The sequence below is a fragment of the Lonchura striata genome, chromosome 3 (genome assembly GCF_050655825.1).
Source record: "Lonchura striata isolate lonStrDom1 chromosome 3, ASM5065582v1, whole genome shotgun sequence".
In the NCBI taxonomy this organism is placed as follows: Eukaryota; Metazoa; Chordata; class Aves; order Passeriformes; family Estrildidae; genus Lonchura; species Lonchura striata.
In genome coordinates, this window is record NC_140705.1 from 40,811,621 (window position 1) to 40,831,609 (window position 19,989).

The window sequence follows — 19,989 nt, forward strand, 5'->3', positions numbered from 1 at the left end:
ATTATTTAACAGCAGTACTAAGAAATTTAATAGAAAAGTTCACAGAATTTTGGAAAATGTTTCATCATTGTCTCGGTACAAAGCACCATGTTAATCTCTGCCTGGCAAATCATCAATTCTTATGATATTATGTCCACTGTAGAAAGTTATAAACCCACTGAATTTCCTAAGACTTTTGTCAGGTGTATTAATCTGAATTGGGGTAGTATGCGCCCACTGTAATACTTCCTGACTTCATAGTCCAGTGCTGTCTTGCCTGTAAACACAGCGGGAGTGGAAAATTGGTTTTGTGTTCTGCTATATGTGCACTCAGTTTCTGCTTTTTTCTCCTTTATCATCTTCCAATTCATAAGTGAATTTAGAATGGCTTAGCAATGCTATTGGCAAATGCTTCAGCTCCAGTAGCTTTTACATTCAGTGTTGAAAACGTCAATCTTTTGACATTCCTTGTACCAAAATGTGGTCTCTGGCACAAGCTAATATCCTGGGGTTGCACAACTCACTACTCTGATACTATGACTGTTTCTTCTATTTTTATCCATATTTGTGATTCAATGTGAAAGAGGTTAAATTCCATTCTTTTGCATGCTATTTGATGTTATGTCCTTTCCCTTGTGTACATGGGTTTTGTGTGAATTAGTATGGCTGCTAATTTCTCTGCACAGATAGCTGCAGCAGAAGAAACTAAATTAGTAGTCTGTAGGAGTAGTCCCTCTGCCATATACCTTGGAGACCCCACAGGGGTGACAAGATAATGGTCTCCTGTTGCTGGATAATGGTCTCCTGTTGCTTCGTAAATACAAAGTCAAAACAAAGGTGAATCATGACATTTTGAAAGCAAACATAGAACTGAGCCTACCTCTGGTAAATGTTTCACTTAAAAGCATTTCTGTTTCCTAAACCAAGGAAATGAACACTTTCTAAGGCAACATAATGTGGGTGAGAACAGAAATACCGCTTTAATATTGAACATGCCTAGTGAGATGTTAGTTGTTACCTTTTATAGAGCTTATATGACAAACAACTCATTTCACCCTTTGATTTCAAGACCAGCCACTCTCTAGTAATTAGTGCTCCTTACAGCTCAGCTATTACCTCTTTTTCAGTCTTGCTTTTGATGTCTTGTCATGTTCCTGTACAATTCTCCCTCATTGTGCAACAAACAACTTTCTAGTTAGTGTTGGTTGTTTAGTGTGTTATCCTTCTTACCTATTTTTGAACTACATTTTGTCTTTTTGAAAAATCCATTTATGCCCTTGAACTAGAGCCTATTTTTCATCTTGCTTACTCTGAGAATAGAAGGGTTGTAAGGAAAAAAAAAACAACAAAACAAAACACCAACAAAAAAAAGAGGCTTTCAGAAAACTGGTTGTGGCATCTTGATCTTGTCTATTTCCAGCTGAAGTAGGTGGCCTCACCAGAGCAACTGACTTCTCTAAGCTTCACTGTGCCCTTGCTGAATCTTGATTATCTTAGTGCAAAGCAGCTGGAGGAAATCTGTGCCTCATCTCAACCCTTCTCATGCCAATCTCAGCTGCCAAAAAGGTGCTTCAACTTCAGACTGTGTCTTGTTCCTTTGAACTGCATTTATTAAACTGATGCCTGATGTAGGCAGGGAGAGGGGAGGTTGTCAAGGGTTTGGAGAAAAAGTGCTCCAAACCCTGTGGATTTTAGAAAACATACAGAATAAGACTGATTTTAAATCAAGGGAGATGCAATTAAAAAAAAAATCTTTCTGCATAAAACAACATGCATCATTTAGTATGAAACAATGCTGTATGACCCCCAATTAGAAAGAAATCAAAGAAAGGACTTAGATAGACAGCTCTTTCTAAACATTAATCATATTTGCTCTTTTATTTTGCTTAGTACTACAATCTTTTGAAGATCAAGGCCAAAACAGAAAAGATTTTAGCATACCGAGCAAGTTAGGACTAACTAGATGACTACATTTTCAGTCTGAACAAGGTATCACAGCCCATTCTTTGCCAAGATTTCTCTCTTTGGTAGAAGAAAATGAATCCAGCATGTTTGCTACTTGCAGCTGGTTCAGGAATAAGACAAAAGCAGGCTAAACTCTTGAGTATGCAATTATTTAGAGCTTAAAAGGTCAAAATATTCAAGTGGCTACTGGTAGCCAATGGAGATCATATGGCAAAAGTGCAGTGAACTTCACAAAGGCACAATACTTTCTTAGAAGAGCAGCCAGGTTTGAGGCAGCCAGATTTTGCACTAGCTTCATTTTCCAGATGGACTTAAATCATGCAGAGATTGTGATTAATCTAATCTTGTGAAGGCAAAGTCTATGGCCAGAGGATGGGTACAATCACATGGATGCATGAATTTGTAAATTATGTGGGTGATATTAAAATGAATCAGTACTATTTTCAGCATACAGTTGCAACCTGGATATCAAAAAAACTCTCTCCATTTAAACCATAACAGGAAAAGGCAAACACACATCTGTTCCTTGAACTGAAAATTATTTACTTGCTTGATTCATTGACTAATTTCCCTTCCAGCCATTTTTGTATCCTTCCTTTGTGAACTAAGGCTCAGTCACAAGTTTCAATCTATGCACTGATCTCTCCCAGTCACTTGACTTTTATTTTGTGAATGCAGAAGAGGAACAAAATAAGAAGGAAAAGTAGGTTGGGTACCTGACATAAAGACATAATCAAGAATTCAGGCAAGCAGATGAACTATAGCACTCTGTTCTCAAATTCTACAGTCTCCATGTAAGGTCCAGCTCTGAAGATCAGTTTTACAGCATCTCCATTTCTCCTGTTTACTCTGTAGATTCACTAACAACACACATTACGAAAGACATATGTGGCACCTGGGGAGGGTTAAAGTAAAACACTGATAACCAGTGGTCAAAAGCAAGGTTAGGGTAAACAGAGATGTCTTATTTGTCTGAAACACTCCTGATTACTTTAAGTTTCTCCCTTTGAAGCAATATTCAAATATTTCCTTGGCTACCACTACTGTGAACAATTTCAGTAAATACTGGCCTCAAAACTTATTTGGTGAGCATGAGAATTGCTGGAACCCACAACTGTTGTGGGTAAATATAATTTCATGGAAAGGGTCAGTTGTCAAATTCAAGCACTCTCTTTCAAAATCTCACTGCTTTCCACCAGATATCAGGATATACTTTTAGAGTCATTTATAGCCTTTAAATTATTTTTTTCACTAAAGTTAAAGGAAAGATAACTTAAAATCCATATATAGCTATTTTGTACCAAAAAACATGCAGAAAGATAATAAAATTCTGTCAGCAGGATATACCTGGTTGAGTCACTACCTTGTATCTTCAGGATGGCACAAACTAAAAAGAATTTACTTAAAATGAAAAAGAGGTTATTTATACAGAAAGTTGTAACTTAACTGTGTTCACTCTCGAAATGCTTAGCATGGGTATCAAATAACAGAACCAAAACAGCTGCAAGCAAAACAAGTTTTACAAAGACCATTAACTCTTAATTCCCATCAGTCCTTTAAATAACAATATAACCAGAAAGACAATAAAATACAAAATCTTTTTCTGTTGTTCTTTGTAATGTTGACCTGTAGTATTTCCCAAACATTAATTGGAATATAATCTTATTAAAACACGAATTTATATTACATCAATCTGTACATTTGGCAATATACAATAAACTTTAATCTTTCTTGCTTGTTAATTGGAACTCCATTAAAGAGCTTCTTTTTATAGCAAATATGTCACAGAAAAAAACCCAAAGAAACGGTGTTAGAAAAATCCCTCTAGGGAATAACTCCTGATACTCATGTTCAGCCTCTTCTTGTAAGACTTCCAAAGTCAAAAGCAAAGACACGTACTCCAAATGTCCAGGGGGTCAGATATCATCCTTCCATTAGAGTGTTTCCAATATATAGCCTGAGTTTTCTTATTTTAATTTAAGCCAAATGTTTCTGCCTTCTCTATCCGTGTATGACATGGTTCAAGTTATTATTTTCTTTTCCTTGTATTCTTCCCCAAGACTACTTAGTATTTCCTCAATATTTATGTGACCAAGTCTACTGTGATTATCACTGCTGTATGGCAGACGGGCCCTCTTGGCTCACATCCTTTTGAGGATTACTGTCACAAAGTGGAAGTAATACTTCAGCTAAGTGGAGTGCAAAGATTACCTAACATTTCTCAGCATTATCTTTGCTTTTTGTCCTAGTACCTCCGCTTAATTTTTTTTTAAAATCAAGAGTCACTTTCAACTCAGAGTCCCCCACAATATCCCAATATTCCAATCATCTTATGGGTAACTGGTGTTTTTTTTCCTCAGAGAACATTTTTCCTACTGCTTTTTTTTTTTTTTTTTTTTTTTTTTTTTTTTTGTCTAGCCATGTTATTTTCTGCTTGTTTTTATTGAAACACATCCTAATTTTTCAGATCATTCCTCCAACTTGTCAGGATATTTTTAAAATGTCTTATCCTGACCTCTAATGTATTTGCCACAATTTGTGCATCATCTCCAAATTAGGCATTTTGGCACCACCTCCAGACCAGAATACCCATCAGGCTCAGGACAGGTCTTGGGTCCCTTGCAAACTTCATTCTGTTCACTCTTCCACTTTGATAATGAATAGGCATTACTTTCTGCAATATGTTAATTCATTCACATTTTAATTAATTCATTTTTCATTCATTCACTTAGAGTTTAAAAACCCCTCTATACTAAGTGTTGTAACTTATTAGCTTACCTCTTTTAGATATGCTGATTCTCAGGTCTCCTTTGAGGGAAATAAAAAAAATTGGGTAATATGAGAGTAGAGATGCTCAGTAATCACATAAAGGCCAGAGAAAACTGAAAGACAGAATGCTAAGCAGTGCTCCAGCAGGACTTGAGAAAGATCTTATGGTAGGAAATGGAGTAAAATTGGTAAATTTTAACATAAAGTTAAGAGAGTCCATAATTGTTATCAGTAAAGGGATTTAAATGCTAGGTCTCTGTGCATGCAACAAAATTTCCTTTTACCTACTAGATGGGAAGAAAAATAATTTACAACCACTTTAATTTTACATATTTATAATATGTATTTACATAAATTTGTAATATTATATAGTACATAAAAATATTTAAATATTTAGATGTAACAACTCTTCAATAGAAGTAGACATCATGCTTAGAAACAAAAGACCCAATGTCTTAAACAGCTCTTTACTTTTGTGCATACTTCAGTCAATTGAACAAATTGACTGTAGAGGGTTTCTTTTCCTCATCATGAAATGCCTAAGGAGCACAGAGCAGGATGACAAACAAAAGCCCCTTTGCTACAAAGGAAGTGGACTGATCTTCATTACTCTGTAGTACAGAAAAGAAGTTTAAAACTCTTTGGAAATATGTAAACTGTTGGACCAAATAGAACTCAATTGCTCTTTAGGTAAACACAATGGGATCCCAGAACACAAAATTATTTTTTGGTTTCAAACAACCACTATTAAAATGTAATATTTGTGATCATAATTCTATTTGAATGGCCTTGAGATAAATGGCTTGTCATAAATTCTGCAGGAAATTCTCCTGAAAAGGAGATCAATCTTGTAGGGTAATTAGTAGCTAACATTGCTGCTGCCAGATCCATGAGCTCGTAACACTGGAAACCAGAAACACACGTGTTGCTTAAAATACAGTGTTATGTCTTAGCATGCTCAACACAGGAGCCCAGTTTTGAACCTGGCAGAAATCTCCCTGAAATCAGTAGACACACACACAGGTTACTGTTGAACATATGTTGAGGTGTTTTGTCATAGTGGTCACAAACCACTAAATATCACAGAACAATAGGAAAAATAGATGGAAATGAGGTTTAAATCTGAAAAATTAACTGTGAATACTTAATTAAATGCCACCACTTATACTGCTTCTTTTATCACTACTGCTCCTGAGAGCCTGCTCTAAATTAGACTGAAGAAACATATTTTAGGAGAGCGTTACCAGTCAGCAACCTGTTCTTATCCAAGGTTTGTTTTGCACTGGTTTCATTTTTAGCAAGGATTTATACTTTTTTTTTTTTTCACATATATCTGCAGCCTTATTGGTATCATGCACTGCAGTGAGAGTGCACAAATAGATGCAGGCAAAAAATTTGGCAAAAATACAATCTGTCTAGAGTGGATAGAGCTGTGCACAATATTTGAGTGGGTTGTGGCAGCCATATAGCCATTAGTTAATTATGACAGGGCATCATGTTGATGTGGTGACTGTGCTGCTTCCAGTTTTGGACGTAGTTCAGAGGCCTCTACATCTGTGTCTGCATCTGCAAGATCATGTAGCTTGTTGCTGATATAGCTTTGATTTGCTGAAAAAAACAAAATAGGGAAACTTCTGGTCATTCATCTTCAAAATTAATTTTCAAGGCTCTTCATTTCGTCCTTGTGTTTGGAGTCCGTGAAGAAAGCAAGATGGCGTAAGATGAAGGAAAATATTGCTTGCATATTGTAATTCCTTTGAGAGGCAAGATGCATTCAAAATTTCTTCTTGGTTGTGTATCAACAAAATTTTACTCATCAAAAGATAGAAAAAATTAAGAAGATATAGGAGGGAGAACTAAAGCAAGCTATCCACATGGATTCACCACACGTTTTTCTGCTTTGAGAATATATTCAGCAGACAGGATATGCTCAAAGATTTTATGAATATCTCTCATTTATTTAGCAATAGAGATACAGTTAGAAATATATTTTTTTAAAATTTATTACAGGTGATACATAAGCTCAGTTTCTAGATTACTATAGACTTTGTAAAACCTCAGAGCAGTTCTCAAAAGCAGATACTAGGCTTCTCAAACCTCTGCTAATGAAAAGAGTTCCTAGCTAGAAATTAAATTCACTGAATATGCAGTTTCTTTTTCTTTCTGAAATTCTGATAAATTTTCTTCTTTGAAGGCTTTTAACCTTATAATCTTTTCAGTAAATACTGTGTTTAAAGGTTAATTTTAAAGGTTACAGTCTAGGAGAAGTAATACTAATTAACAGAACTGTTTCTATGTTTTGTTTAGCTACATATGAACCCCACAAACACTGGAAAAAATCTTCTAAAAATCAATGATGTCAGAAAAAACCTCTAAGAGGCAAGTAAATGAAATATTCAGAAGTCTCACATCATGGTAATCTGTAATCCTAATCATTAATTAAAAATTAAAATAACAACCTGCTGGTAACACTCCAGTTACTGGATGACTAAATCAATATTTTGCCAAAGCTCTAAATGCTGGCAATACCCTTCTTTCTTTTAAATATTTGTGGATTTTCCTCATGAGCCATAGAAGTTTTCAGGCTAGGCAGCTCTTTTCCAACATGCACAGAAACGCATTTCTTTCACTATAATCTTAAGGCCTCAAAACCATACGGGCAAACCTTCTCATATCCTGCCATTATCAGGAGGAAGCAGCACATTTCACATGCTGTCTCTGAACTGATATTCTTTTTTTTAAAGAGAGGGCAGCAAGATATGCCTTTTGCATTCACCATTTTCCTGTATTCCCTGACACCTAATGGGTACTGTAGTCTTTCCTAGGATGAAGGTTGTATGCATTTAATTTCTTCTAGGAAGAAAACTGGAAGCCTCCTCTACCTACCTAGCACAAGAAGGGCAGTTCTGAGTCAAGCAAACTTGCCAGCTATGCTGTTTATAAATGCTTTCTCCTTCTCCCAGATGTTCATATCTTTATGAGAAAGGTTATGGAACATAAAAGCAGTTGTCAGGGAAGTTTAAACTTTTCTGCAGCAGGAATTGTGTGATTCTTTTTTTTTTTTTCTTTCTCTCTCCCTCTTTATCAGCTTAGCTGTGAATTAAGCTGTAAAGGACTACTTTCTATGGAGTTGCACTGGAAACTTGTGAGATTTGCTGATGTATGGCCTCATTTGACCAGCCTGGCTCTGCCTCCAGAGAGTGGAAAGTATGAGAGGAAAACCCAAGGAGCTGTGGACTTCCCCTCTTACAGAAAGGACATTTTTCAGGTAAGATAAATTTTCCTATATTGCCCAATAAATAATAAGAAATGAAACTCAGTGGTTTTATTCCAGAAACTATTTGTAAATCAGTTATTTTAACTATTCAACCAGCTCTGCTGACTATTTAGTTTCCTGATACTACCATACCCTTAGGAAATTACAGGATACTGACCCAGTTTACACAGATGAAGTTAATTAATTCAAATACAACTCAAACAGGATAGTTGTACATGTCTGCCAAATAAATCTTAACCAACTACCTTTCCAGCCCCTCCCTCACTAACCCCTACTCTTCATCCCTCTTTACTTAAGCCTGGAAAATAAGTTTTCCTGTCCATTATTTATTTTCTGTGGCTCAGCAGGCCTACATTTGGTATCCCACCCCAAACAGAAATCCATTCAAACATTAACAATAGATCACACCAGTTCTCATTCTGCAGCAAGGGCAGGACTGAAAGTAGAGAAGCTGGGGATTACAATGTCCCCTAGAGTTTAAAAGAAAAGAAAAGAAAAAATAAGGAAAAAAATAGAAGAAAGTCATATTCCTCTTTGATTAAAACACACTGAAACTGCCTTGGACCAAGCTCCAAAAAATTTTGTCTTGTCTTTCCCAATTTGCTAGGGCCCCCATCATTCCCCCCAGTGCAAGCTAACTCACTGCAGTTCTCAGCTTCAACAGAGCCCCTCTTGCTAAGGCAGAGCAACTGGCCTCTTCTTGGTGTTCCTGTTTTCCAAGGCTTTGTCCTTCCCTGTATGATCAGGGACATCTTTTCTCACCCTCTTTGAACCCACCCGGGCAGATCACTGGCTCCATTCAAAAAAACACACCTGAAATACAGAATTTACCTGTGCGCTGTGAGTGTTTTTGTTTAAGACCAGATTCAGATGCATTCTCCAGTTTATTACAAATGAGTTTCTATTGCTTTTGGCTGGGGTAAAGTTATTTTCCTTCATAGTGATAACACACTCAAAGAATTAGGCTCTCTTGGCTGAAAACAATAGTGTTTTGGGGTTGCTTTATACTGAAAATTATTTATACTGACAGCTTCTTAAAGCTGTCCTGTTGTAAAGTTCTAGTACAAATGCTTAGGTTTCACAGCTACCCAGCTAATCCAGATGACCTAAGAAGGGGAATAAGGCTAGCTCTAAATAGTAGGATGAGAACAACCTGTGCACAATCCACAGTCAGGTTTCACATTAAAAGAAATAAGACCAACTAGCTATCTTGAAATAAAACCACACATTTATTTTTGTCACAAGTGATATCATAATTTTAGTATTGGTATGGGCAGAATTTGTCTTCCTCATTAAAGAGTAAGATTTGATAAATTCCACAGCAGCATATAGAGAAATCAAAAGAAAATGAATTTTTTTTTAAGCCAGGCTTTTATATGGTAAATATAACACTCTTTTACAAAGTAGAAGGCTGTTAGAATATTCACCTTAAGGTCTCTGTTCTAGGAATATGCTTGAACAAGGTGAGGCTAATCAAGCTAATTACAGTGACCTGTAATAATTTTCTCCTTGTTTTAGGGCAAGTGAAACAAAAAAAATAGCCTATGTGGATTTCACAGCAGAGATTTGTTATTAAAGAGGTTGTTTTGAAGTGATTAATTTGTATTTGTAAATAAATATTTTAATTCACAAATTATTTTATCAACAAATTTGATAAATAAAGTTGTTTAAAGGGCACCTGAATGTACAAAGACTGGACAAAGGACTTCTAAAAGTTTTTGGATTTACTTTTTTCTTATTTTTAATAGTTGGTATCACAAGCAAACTAAATATATCCTTTTTAAGAAAACAACTTGTTTTAAAAATAAAAACACTCTAAAAAATATAGACTGGTGAAAGTTTATGTATCCATTTATTCTCTGTGCCATAAACCCAGGTAACTTGATGATTATCCTGACAGAGAAAACTGCTTAGGTTTGACCATCAGTAATAAAATGGTAGTGGGAGCCAAAACGCATGCTTATGCAGGAACCAATATTAGGAATCCTAAATTTTGCAAGTGCAAGGTGCTGCACCTTGCAAAGAGTCAGTATCTACACAGATGGGAGGATGAAGAGGTTGAGAGCAGCCCCGCTGAAAAGTACTGGGATGCTCTAGTGGTGACAAGCTGGGTGGGAGCCAGGAATGGGCACTTGTAGCTCACAGTGCCAGTTGTGTCCTGGGCTTCACCACAGAGGGGTGGCCAGCAGATCAAAGTGATTCTGCTCCTCTACTCTGACCTCCAGAGAACCCACTTGGAGAGCTGCATCTAGCTCTGGGGTCCGCAGCACAGGAAAGACATGGACCCATTGGAGTGAGTCCAGGAGGGCTGGAGCACCTCTCCTGGGAAGGCTGAGAGAGCTGAGGCTGCTCAGCCTGGAGAAGAAAAGGCTCTGAGAAGACCTTACAGCAGCCTCCCAGCAGCTAAAAGGGGCTACAAGAAAGGTGGGGGTAAGCTTTTTAGTAGGGCCTGTAGCAATAGGACAAGGAGTAATAGTTTTAAACTAACAGAGGTAGATTCACACTAGGTTTAAGTAAGAATTTTTTTACAATGAGGAGGGTGAAACACAAGAATGGATTGCCCAGAGAGGCAGTAGATGCCGCATCCCTAAATACATTCAAGGACACATTGGACAGGGCCCTGAGAAATCTGGTCTGGTGGAAGGTGTCCCTGCTCATGGCAGAGGGGTTGGACTAAATAACCTTTAATGGTTCTTCCCAGCCCAAATTATTCCATGATTCTATGAAACTTTTTCTAGTGATGTATATGAACATTATATATATATTTTAATATATGCGCATTTTAATATATGTATTTCTGCTCCTAAATTATCTCTTACTTTTATTACAAGGGGATGTAAATTCCAGATGTTGATTTCCCTGTTTTTTAAGTACCATCCCAAAAGTGGCCATTGGGCTTACACAAGGTCAGCAACATTAGGCAGGGGGATGCTCTGAGTTCAGTTGTGTCTCATAGTGCCTCTGCCCTGCCATCTGTCTGGGTCCATCTGCTGCCTCTGAATTGCAAACTTGTTAGAATGGGAATGCGACCCTTATTCTGTGGTTGCAAATTCCTCTTCCTCAGCCTTGCTTGGACTGCAAGCACAAAAGTAATATTAATGAAAATAATAAAAAGTGAAATGTTGCTCTCTCTTCCTAAGGGGAGAGAGAGCACATATTTTAGCAAGTAAAGTTCTACTAAACTTCTGTTTTTACAGAACAGTTATTTTTCTTTTGATGCACCTGGAAACTAGACCATGGCTCCCACTGATGAGGGGAACCATTTAGCTAATTCCCCAGTGAAATGGGTTGCTGGAGAGCTTCATGCTTTATCAAAACCACAGATTTTAACTTCAGTGTCCCATCCATAACAAACACTGGCTGTCTGCTGGGAAAGGTGCTGGCCTTCCTGTTCCAGTGGGCAGTGACTAGTCAGGGAGCAGGAGATGGAGAGAGGAGGTGAACTCCAGTGTGAGTGGTGGACATGGCAGACACTCTAAAAATTATAGCTGCAAATTGATTTCACTCAAGGCAATAAAATGATGACAGTTGATATCCACAGGGATTTCTCTTTTTGGCTTCATTTTGGTCTCAAATAAAGGATAATGCAGAACAATGATGAAATTGCAATGTGTGTAACTAAGGAAGAATTTTCTTTCCCTGCAATATCTGTGCAGTGTCAGAGACTTTGCATCATTTTACAGTTATTCCCTTAATACCTCTAGACTTTAGTATAAATTTATTTGTATATATTTTATGCTATACATACATAAACATAATTGTCATAATTGTGTCTGTAAAAATGCAAAAATGAAGGTTTTGATACACATGCTTTGATAATTAGAAACCTTTTAGTCTAATTTTGCCTTTGCTTTTCATAATTGATCAATGTGCGTAGCAAAGACAGGTCACTAGAGAGGGGAAGATCACATTGCAAATCAACAAGCCTTTTCCTCCCTTCACTCTGTAGTTTTCCTCAGTAATAATACTTTCAATCCCATCAAGACATATACAATTCTTGGCAGGTTTGTGCCTGTTTCCTAAATACAGTTGGGAGGAGACTTTACCATGAGACATGAACACCACGTTAGGAAGAAATCAAGGCCTGAGTTTCTCTTTGATTTTCAAATGTATTTTACACCAGGAGAAACATCAGTTACTCTCCAATCTGAGAGAGGGAAGACTGCAATGCATTTCCTTACCTGAGAAACGATCATGCCAATCCATTTAGAGCAAACGATTATACAGTCTATATATCTTAAAATTAACTGCCATGATTTCAGTTTTTGACTGTGTATATTTTCAAGGTGTTTACAAGGTTATGGAGAAATTTGTTGATAAAAGCTGGTAAATAATTCCAAGTAATGCTGGGTGAAAGAAGCTGTCAGGTACCACCAGCAAAAAGAAAAGATTGAGATTAGTTAAATTAATTTCTAGTGCAGATGATATGTCAGGTACATTTCTCCAAGTGTAAAACTATTCTGTTTGTAACTCTGCCAAATATAGACAGATAAGTAAAAATCATATATACTGTTTATATATTATATATAAAACAGAGATATTCTGTTTTACAGAAAATTTCACAGAGCACGAAACACAGATTTAGTCTTGGCAGAAGAGAAACACCTCTATTCTTTCATAACTTGTATTTTTTTTAAAGAACAAGTAATTTTTTTTTATACTGATTTTACTGTTCTCAAATGTGCTGACATGCACAACTTGAAGCTAAACTGAAGGAGAATGACTATGTAACAAAAAATAGAAGCCCACCTATTAACTCATCCCTGCTGGGCTGCTAGATTGGGAATGAAATCTCCACAGCAAGAGCTGTCTCATTAAATCCAACTGGCCACAGGAGAGATTGCTGAATCCCTTTCCCTCCACATAAATCCATCTTTGCCTTAAATGCTGATGTTTAACTGAAATCCATGCATCCCCTGTTGCAAGTCCAGGTTTGTCTGGCTCCCTGGGGAAGTTCCTAGATTATTTCCAGCTCCTGAAGAAAAATGATTTACCTACTGCAGAACAGGAGCTTGAGAGCCCTGAAGCTGAGACCAGGAGAGGGATTTGAGGTGGTGTGTGCTGTGTGAGCCAGAGTGGAGGTGTAGAATGCCATCAGTAGCTGGTGTTGCCCAGGGCTGCAGCAGCTCTGTGGGTAATGAGTAGCACTGGGTCACCCCAGTGACTCGCGAGCTGGAGGTGTGGAAACCTTTTGTCAGAGGTTCTGCAAGCTGGACAGTGCAGGTACAAAGAGAAATAAGAAGAAAAACCGTCCATAGAAGAAAAAAAAAAAAAGAAAAAAGAGGGTGGTACTATTCCTAGAGTCTTCTGGTTATTGATCTGCTAAAAAAAATTTGTTTAAATAAACTCCTATATAATTTTAATTACGTTTTTTTGAATCTTTACCAGCAGAGAAAATTAAATTCCATAAGTGAATGCACCTTCAGGCTGAGAGGCTTCCCTTCATTTGCAGCCTAGTTCATAGAACCTTGGAAAAGAATGTTGACTTCCTCAATTAAACTTTTTCCCCCCCAATATTTTTGGCAATAAATATTTTATTTTTCTTAGGGATGGGAGAAATAATGATAAGTGACATTCCTCATCCTTAAGATATATATCTTTAGGGCTGGTATGCTCCATATCATTCTAGAAAAGCTACCAGGTACTCCTGGCTTCTAAATACACAAAATAGGCGTAGGAGGCAGAAAAGAAAGGGCTGCTACTAACAAGATCTTATAGATGTAAAGTAGTTTTTAAAAGCATATGCTAATTTTATTCCAACTGTAATTGGTTTCAGAGTTCTAGAGCAAATTCATTGTACTTATTTCAATGTTACCAAAAAATTTTCTTATGAACATTCATACATTCCAGAACAATAGCTACTGTAAAATGTCTCAAGGTTACATGTTAAGACTTTGCACCTCTACTCAGTATGTATTTAAATTCATATCTTATTTTACAATTTTATGAGGCACAAATCTATTTTCTACACTGGACGTGGTGTCAAACATGGAAGTAAAAATTTACAGCCACTGGATGTCATTGTTGTTCCTTTAAACTAGAAAAAAATTTAAAAATGTTGAAGTTAAAAGTTTAAAGATTTGGACTTGAGAATCAATATTTTCTGACCATTTCCATATTTCCATATTTTTATTTTAAATGGCATTAAAAATATATTCACCTAAAATGCATTTAATGAGGCCAAATGAACTACATGGACACTTCATCACAGCAGCTTAACTTCTGTTCTCTTCAGAAGTTCAATCAGTCACTGCAAATTTCAATGTAGCTAGTTAACAGAAAGTGATGATCTGGACTATATAATGAAAATGTAAAAGTACGTGTAGTCTTAATTCTTCAATATTTTCTACATGACTGATACTAAATCTCACTTGTGAAACTTTATGTATTGACTGCCAACAACCAAATGCGGATTTCAGATAGCTCTTTTCCTACCATTGTCTGAAAATGAAGTACTAATAAAAGTCGGCAACAGCTACCAGGAGCCAAATGTATCCCCTTGCTGCTTCTGAGAGTCGTTCTGCAAAGAAGCGTCAGAGCCTGACACAGAGGAAGAGATACACTTGTAGTGGGTAGTTCTGTGCATGAGAACAAAGGAGCAGTGGAATGAGCACTGGATGGAGATGGGCGTGGAAAGGCTGAGTCCTCTGCTGAGCAGAAGTCTCCCATCCCCATTTTCTCTTGTGGGCTCCCAGGTAAGGCACAGGTCTCAGCAAGACTTCTCTGCAGGGGCTCTGCAGCTTCACGGTGGTCTATGAGAAAAGATTTCATTTCAGTGCTTCCCTACAATCCCTTCACCCCCTCGCTGTACATCTGCCCAGCACCTGGCCCGGAACTTGGAAGGGTTCTTAATTTCATTCTATGCGCACACTTATTGCCCTCATAAGAAAGTAAGGCTGAACTAGACTCTGTGTACAGTGGGTGGGTTTGAACACAGCTGTGCAGCAGACCGCTTGTTCTCTTTTTGCTTTGTGAGAACGATGCTGTTTAAAATATCCATCATCTTTCAGCATCAAGGCATTTGGGAGCGAAATGATATCAAACAAAAAAGGAGGGCAAACACATTTCTCTTTACTTCTCCGGAAGTCTCCCCTTTTACCTGCAGCATCAGCATTGCTCTGAACCACGGCCCGAGGCCAGCGCCCTCTGCTGCAGCGATGCCTTGAGCGCGACTTGGTAGCAGAAATCCAGGACGTGAAACAGTGATGTCACCGGAAAAGAAGCAGCAGGGATCGAGTTTATCAACTGCACTCAGGCTTGCTATTAATGGATGGGCTGCCTTCCTCAGCTCGGCACTGGAAGGGCTGAAGTTGCAGGCTCCGATGCGGGGAGGACAGAGTAAAGACTGCTAATCTCTTTTAATACAGCTCCAGAGTAACATTTGGGTTTGAATATTGAGGTGCTGTAGCTGGAAGCTTCATTGTGCAGTTATAGCAGCTCTATTGCCAGAGGGTTTCCTTGTTGTGCTTATTCTGTTTTGGAACCTGCAGAGTTAGTGGAGGAATTGCATGTGCTCCTCTCTGCACTATGGATGCTTAGGTTGCAGTACAAGTTTGGAATTAGCCTTTAGTAGAAAGAAATACATTGGTGTCACTCTTTTGAAATATTAACAGGAGTTGCAGATATGCAGCATGGACAGACTTGGGCTAGCTGGTGTCATCCAGTACTGTAGTACAGCACAGATAACCCTTCTGAAGCTGCAAGAAGCTCTCAAATGGTTCTTCAGGACAGGATGGTTTCCCATCATCCCCTGAATATGACTGATTTCTGACAACACAAGCCCCAAAATCAGTCCACTGTACACCTATTCTCCAGACACTGAGGGAGAAATAGTCCATCTGGATTCTATTGCAGGTCCCATATGTCTGCAAGCTTGCAGTGGCAATACCCAAATTACACTTTTTTTGGGTCTGGTCTTTGTCTCTCTGTGGGAGTTAGGTGCAAATATGCTTTTAAGGATCTGTGGCCAAGATCCTACCTCTATGTATGGGCAGCCACTAGAACACCAACAGAAAATTTTGCATCCTCTGGTGTGGACAATGGGAATAAAATTATGTCTTTAAGAACTGAAAAAGGGCAGTTTTCCCCCAGAATTTAAAATCTCTCTGCTGAAAGGAGCAGTTTACCACTAAAATTTGGTGGGCAGAAAAAGATATCTGCAGCAAAATAATTGACACTCTAGTAACTGATTGTGCTGCCAACCCAATATGCAGTTGACATGACCTGAACATCCTGAGTCACGCATGAGGAGGTTCAGGGCACAAGCTGGGATCAGAACAGAAGCCTAACCTTGGTGCTCCTTCTCCTGGGAAGTGCCCTACCCCACCAGCCACTTGAATAAGGAGGCTGTGGGCTTCTCTTATCTTCAGTAGGTCTTCGGTTAATTCTGAGGCATAATGGGAGAAACGAGATCTCGAAAACTTTCGCGGGACAGGAAAACCACTTCCTACCCAGTTCTATTTCTGCTTCCAAAATTCTGTTTGGCAGTAGTTTCAGTGAACTCATTCTTCCTTTGAGTGCCATATGATCCACAGTTGTTTTCTAAATCACCAAAAGCCATTGACAGGCTGTGTGGTTTTGATTTAGGACAAAGATGTTATTTTTAAAAAATCATTAACTCAAAATATAGGGGGAAAAAATCCATGTTTACCTTAGTCTTTGCTTACAAAAATTTTATGAGAATGAAACCCAATTATATCTGCACTATTTATAGATGTAAAAGAAGACTAAATGGAATTGTATTTATCTCAAATTAGAAAGCCAGCATGGAAATGAAACGAGATGCATAATATACATATATATTAATGTAAAAATAATACGCACATCTGAATCACATAGAAATATTTCAGCAGTGTTCATACATAATCAGACCTGCAGGTATGTGTGGAAAAGAAATACAAATATATATATATATATAACTTTCTAATTAAAATAAATTCTTAGTTCAAATGTTCTTTGAAAAGAACATGCAACTCCACTATTGTGTTTTGCAATAATAAATAATAAACTTTCCAAGATTTGCCTCCTCTTTCATTATATAACCAATTATTTTTCCCCCAGATGTTAGATTACATTTTTTTCCTTAAGGACTCAAGATACTATAATGCTGAAATACCCACAAATTTACAGGGCAAAATAAGGAGGAAGATGAAATGCTACGAGCACTTACTAAAAGAATAGTATTTACCCCTGGATCAAATGACATTACCCAAACGCACGAGGCAAGCAAAAATACAGATCACATCTTCAAACTGATCTCTGCTTTCTTCTGGTAGGAAAAAAAAAAGGCAATTTTGCAGTTGTCTCAAGTGATGATTGGAATTTAGGCAACCTCTAGATGCTGTGTGTTCTCTGACTTGAAAGCTCATTCATAAATATCCCAGTGTGAATTCCTGGATATTGAAATGCCACTAGTAGCTAAAGGGAAATTCACCATTTGTCACTGTCTCTTTAGACAGTAACTTGGGGACAGATTGGAAAGATTGCTGTCTACTTCATCAAGAAAGCAAAGACAAAGAGAGAAACATGGCAGGAGATGGGCTAAATCTTTTAGCCTGCTGTGCTCTGATCACCTGCTGGCAATTGCTCCTGTGGCATTAGGGGCAGTTCCTGACCATGAACACTTGGGGGAATTTTTGGTTGCCATAGTAGTAACCACTGTACTCTATTATAGTTTGGACTCTCCTCGTCTAGAAAATTTAGACTGTTGCTGCATTTTCAAATAATGTAATAGGAAAATAGATTAGGGAAAGATACCATCTATCAAATGGAAAGACATTTATACATCCTGACAGACATTTGTTCAAATTGTTCTTTGAAACTCCAGTGGAGTAAGTGCCTCAGCTCCCTTGGGGCTTTCTTCAGTGGTCATGTGGTTGATACAGGCACAGGGAACAGCTGATCTTTGTCCTCTTTGTACCTAGATTTTATGTTTCTACGTATCCAGCTTAAGTATCCCAAGACTTTCAGTAAATTTATCTGAGTCTTTGTTTTCTAAACACTCTGACTTCACCAGGACCAGTTTCTCACAGGCTGTAGTTTTCATCTCTGACTTGTCCTGTCCCTCAACATTTTCATCAACTGTTCTACACATATAGAGAAGACCCTTCAGGTGGACGAGACATTAGGTACAGATGGGACCCTTACTGATATAGAAGCAGCCAAAGAGGACAAAGCAGTAGTACCAGAAATTGTGCTGCTTCTTGCGAATGACACTGTACTCATAAATATGATACTTATCTTTTTCTCAGCATCACAAGTTTGGTGACTTGGGTTTGCCTGGTTATCTGCTATAACCACAAGGTGCTTTTCAGCAGAGCTGTTGTACAGCCAGTCATTCTTCTGTTAGTTTATGGAGTTATTATTTCTACATAATATTTCTGCATATGTGAAAAAGTTTGCATTCAAGTTGAAACTGGTTTTTTCCAAATAATTTCCTCAGTTTGCTATAGTTGAGTTTAAATTCATTTTGTTTAACTCACCCTGCATAAAACTGTAATAAGCTTTTTTTATTTTATCATCCACAATGTTGGCCAATATACCTCTATAATATCCTTCTAGTCTGATAGTAAAATGCTGATAAATAAACTTCTAATATAATTTTCCAATTTATTCAATGAATTTGTAGTGCCTTCCATGTTTCCAGAGCATTCGCACATGAAATCAATGAGGTAGCTGAGTTGTCAGAAAAATGAAAATGTGTGAGGATGTTGGTGGTGAGTATATTAATGTATTCTGATTTTAACTTAATCAAAGTGGTTCAATTATGAGCTTGGGTTTTGAAACAGGAGATTTTATTAACATCTCTCATTTTGCTATAAATTTGGGACATGTTCCTACTAAGCCCTTTTTGGATCAATACACCAGATTTTATTGGAATCTTCCCTTCCTCCCCTCATATCCTCTGGCAGAAGAAAGTTATATGAGAACTGTCAGTCTCAAACTTGGCCAGTTTTCAGTAGAGGACTCTACTTTCTTGTGATAGACCTTTCAAACCACTTCAAATATTACATGACTATATAAATATAAACAAAAACCAACCAACCAAATATATATATATGATTACCTGAATGCTCAAAGCACTGAATTCAAAATTTTTGTCTTTACATTTAAGAATGAGAAATAAGAAACTATCTTGCAGTTGTTTATGTAGAGCTATTAAAATAATTTTTTCCAGTTTTGAGAGGTTTCAAACAGAGATCTTTGATTCTGCAAGTTTTGTGTGACTTCATGAGAGATTTTTAGTTACTCATTCAATCCAGGAATTCTTTCTGTCCTTCAGCTCTGTCAAATGACCACATTATATATAGGCAAAGAATCAGCTTCAAGCAAAGTCAGCTTAAAAATTATATATGGAATATATCTGTGCACACAAGACTCAACTAGTTTTCCCTGTAGATACACCAATACAAAATGCTGCAATATAATTCTACATTCCTCACCACATTATAGCCAGTTATTTTGAAGTGAGAAAGCGATACAAATATAAACAATTTGCCTCCATACATGTGGAAAAGAAACCAGACTGCCCAGGAAGACATTATTTCCTGGTAAAATACTCTGTGTGGTTTGGTAACATATTGGAAAAAAACTTCAAAAAGCCAGATGGTTGTCCCTGCTATTTTAATGTTGTTGTTTAATGAGTGGCCCAAGAAATGCATTTAAGTAAGTGAATAAAATCCAGTTGTTTCATCATTGTGTTATCTCAAGCAAAAACAAATAAATAAAAGCATGCCAGTAATGAAATGTTTTCCCTTAAGAACTTGGTAGAGTAGTAGTGCCAAATTCTGCTGTGATGTAAAATGGATGGATGCAAAGCAGATGTAACTTCATCTGCTGATTGCAATTGAAAGCTTTTAAAATTTGCTTGGAACATATTTATTCCTTGGGATGCATAGAGAAATGAAGTTCAACTGGAGTTTAAGAGGTATTATCATTTCCCTCCACAAAATCTTTTTCTGTGTCACTGATCTCCTCAGACAAAGGTAGGGGTTTAGTGC

At 37.4% G+C, this 19,989-nt stretch overlaps 1 long non-coding RNA gene across 2 annotated transcripts in view; it reads left to right on the top strand.

Moving 5' to 3' along the window:
- The first annotated feature begins 1,648 nt into the window (after positions 1-1,648).
- LOC146767872 (uncharacterized) overlaps positions 1,649-19,989 on the top strand; it is a 95,961-nt gene continuing 77,620 nt past the window's right edge. Inside the window, exons 1-2 of one of the 2 annotated variants that reach the window (XR_014953698.1) lie at positions 1,649-7,519; positions 7,802-7,981. This is a non-coding gene — a long non-coding RNA (uncharacterized LOC146767872). Of the gene's footprint in view, positions 7,520-7,801; positions 17,006-19,989 lie in introns of those variants that run through there. The other variant, XR_014953697.1, reaches the window with a different exon arrangement.